The sequence below is a fragment of the Macaca nemestrina genome, chromosome X, assembly GCF_043159975.1.
Source record: "Macaca nemestrina isolate mMacNem1 chromosome X, mMacNem.hap1, whole genome shotgun sequence".
Lineage (NCBI taxonomy): Eukaryota > Metazoa > Chordata > Mammalia > Primates > Cercopithecidae > Macaca > Macaca nemestrina.
In genome coordinates this window covers 45583615-45587235 of record NC_092145.1, presented here as the reverse complement: position 1 = coordinate 45587235, position 3621 = coordinate 45583615, and positions in this window count along the sequence as shown.

The window sequence follows — 3621 nt, the reverse complement described above, 5'->3', positions numbered from 1 at the left end:
TGGACAAGCCTGTGAGCTGAAAACTTCTTTGTTTTACCTCCTGGGAGTTCTACCAGGTTCTCACAGTAAAGATCAGAGAAGAACTCCTTAGGGTTTCAAGTAGCCAGAGGAAACTAATTATTTTGAAATATGCCAGAGCATTCTGTTCTTAACAAGGCCTGCCATCAAGAGAATCTATTTTACCGGAACTTAACCTATTGGGGTTTCATCAGAGCCTAGCTGACCTGGCTGAAGGGAAATGGCCAACTCCAGTCTGCTCTAGCCTTCTGCCTGTAGGAAGGGAAATACCCAACTTCAGCTCCAGTCCCCTCCAGCCATTCTGTCCCATCTAAGGTAGGGGGAAGGGAGGACACAGAGAGGCACTTTTGAAGTCTAGAGTCCAGGGGCACAGCATCACTAAAATAGTGAGACCTAATTATAAAATTATAGAATGCTTCCCCTCTCCCAAAACCTTAGCACCATATCACTAAAGGCCTATTGAACAGTTTCTTTCACCCAGTACCTGTACATCATGACCAGTTTTCAACAAAAAATTATACGGCATACTAAAAAACAAAAAAAATACACTTTGAAAGACAGAGCAAGCATTAGAACCAGACTCATACATGGAAGGGAAGTTGGAATTATCAGTTGGTAGATTCAAAGAAACTATGTATGATTAATGTGATAAGGGCTCTAATTTAAAAAGTAGATAATGCACAAGAACAGCTGAGTAATGTAAGCAGAGATATGGAAATTCTAAGAAAGAATAAAAAAAGAAATGGTAAAGATCAAAACACTGTAACAGAAATGAAGAATATTTTTATTGGACACATTCGTAGACTACACACAGCTCAGAAAAGAGTCTCTGAGCTTGAGTATATGTCAATAGAAACTTTCAAAACTGAAAAGCAAAGAAAAAAATGAAAAAAAGAAACAGAATGTCCAAGAACTATGAAACAAAGATATAGCATATGCGTAACAGAAATACAAGAAGACTTCAACAAGTTTGTGGAAAAAATAGAATTAAGAGATAAAAATAGGCAGCATAGCAAGACCCATATCTACAAAAGAAATTTTTTTAAAAAGCCAGGGGTGATGGTGCATGCATATAGTAGTAATTACTCAGAAAGCTGAGGAAGGAGAACTGCTTGAGCCCAAGGGTTTGAAGCTTAATTGAGCTTTGAATGCACGACTGCACGCCAGCCTAGGCAACAAAGCAGGACCCTGTGTAAAACAATTTTTAAGATAAAAATAAAAATACATAAACTTTATTTCTCAATACAAGTTCCGTCAATGTCCAGACACTTTTATAAGCAATAATACCAGCTATCTAGTCTATCCCTGAGGGCCCTGGGAATTTGGTTATGTCAATGTAGTCTTTTTTATATAACTAACAGAAGAAAAAAATACGTGCCATTTAAAGAATTTGTAAAATTAGGAAACAAAAAGAAGTCAGAGGGAGCCAAATCAGGGCTGTAAAGTGGACGCCTAATGTTTTCCCATCAAAGCCTTCACAAAATTGCCCTTATTTGATGAGAGGAATGAGCAGGAGCATTGTTCTGGTGAAGAAAAACTCTCTGGTGAAGTTTTCCCGGGAGTTTTTCTGCCAAAGCTTAGGCTAACTTTCTTAAAACACTCTCGTAATAAGTAGATGTTATTGTCTCTTGGCCCTCCAAAAAGTCAACAAGCAAAACGCTTTTACCATCTCCAAAACCCGTTGCCATGACCTTTGCTCTTGACTAGTCTGCTTTTGCTTTGACTGGACCACTTCCACTTCTTGGTAGACGTTGCTATGATTGTGCTTTGTCTTCAGGATCATACTGGTAAAGCCATGTTTCATCTCCTGTTACAATTCTTCAAAGACATGCTTCAGGATCTTGATCCCACTTATTTAAAATTTCACAGCAAATTGACACAAGAACAGAAAACCAAACAACGCATGTTCTCACTCATAAGTGGGAGTTGAACAATGAGAACACATGGACACAGGGAGGGGAACATCACACACCAGGGCCTGTCGGGGGCTGGGAGGCTAGGGCAGGGATAGCATTAGGAGAAACACCTAATGTAGGTGACGGGTTGATGGGTACAGCAAACCAACATGACACATGTATACCTATGTAACAAAACTGCGCGTTCTGCACATGTACCCCAGAACTTAAAGCATAATTTAAAAAAAAAAAACCAAACAAACAAAAAAGTAAACAGAGCCAGAGCCCAGGACCCTTCTAAATCAGGATACCTCGCAGCTATACAGATGGGACATTCATGGAGCCAGACTTACCCTTTCAAAGTATCTCATCACAAAATATTTAGATGTGTGGGGAGCTGAAAAAAAAAAGTTTTTAAGAAGCGAACTCCCTACTAGCGAAGTTGCACATGACCCCCTAACCACACAAGACTCAGCTCTAAGAATTCAAAACCACCAAGTATGGTGCACTTGGACACATACGAGACTAGTTGAAACACCTGGTTCTAGTCCCAACCTTTACTGATTCTAGTCCCAACCTAGTCGTCACTTTGCTATGAGACCATAGGCAATGCATTCTCCTCATTTGTAAAATGAAGAGATTAAAGTAGATGATGAAAATGTCAAAAAAAATTTCAATTGAGCTTGAGAGGATGGATACCCCATTCTCCATGATGTGATTATTACTTATTATATGCCTGTATCAAAATATCTCATGTACCCTATAAATATGTACACCTACTATGTACCTACAATAATTAAAAATAATTTTTAAGAAACATAATACAATCTCCATCGAAAGTTCTGCTCTTGGCTGAAGCTGATCTGGGTGCAGTGGTTTCAACACTCGTCAAGTGGAAAGTTTGCTCACCTTTAATTTTTCAGTCAGAACTGTGTATGCTGAACCAATTGAGATGTCTATGGTGTTGGCTATTGTTTCTGCTGTTTATCGTTGGTCCTCTTCAATTAGGACACGACAAAGTGAATTTTTTCCTCACAAATTGATGTGGATAATCTGCTGCTGCATGATCATCTTCAATATAATCTCCCTTTTGAAAATGAGTTATCCATTTGTTAACTGATTATTTCTTTGGGGCATTGTCCCTGTAAACTTTTCATAAAACATCAGTGATACCACCATTATTCCACCCGAGTTTCATCACAAATTTAATGTTGGTTCTTGCTTCAATTTGAGCAGAATTCATAATGTTCTAATAGAGGCTGTTTTCAAACCGACGTCTTATTCTTCTTAGTTCTTCAAACTAGAACCTGTTCAGACATGTTAGAACAAGTTAGGATGACTTTAGTTTGGTGCAAAAAATTTTTAAGTCATATATAGTTTTTCATAATATACACTTTCCATGAACTTTTAGAAGACCCTTTCTACAACAAGGAGAAGTAAAAGGGAAAGGAACAGAAACTATTTGAGGGAATAATGACTAAGAATTTTCCTAAATTAATGTCAAACTCCATCCCACAGACCCAGGAAGCTCAGAGAATGTCAGGCAGGATAAATATTTAAAAACAAAAACAACAACAACAAAAAACTACACCTAGGCATATATTATCAGGAAATCAAAAATAAAGAAAAATGCTTAAAAGAAGACAGAGGGAAAAACATCTTACCTATAGAGGAGTGAAGATAAGAATGACATCTGATTTTCTTTCTT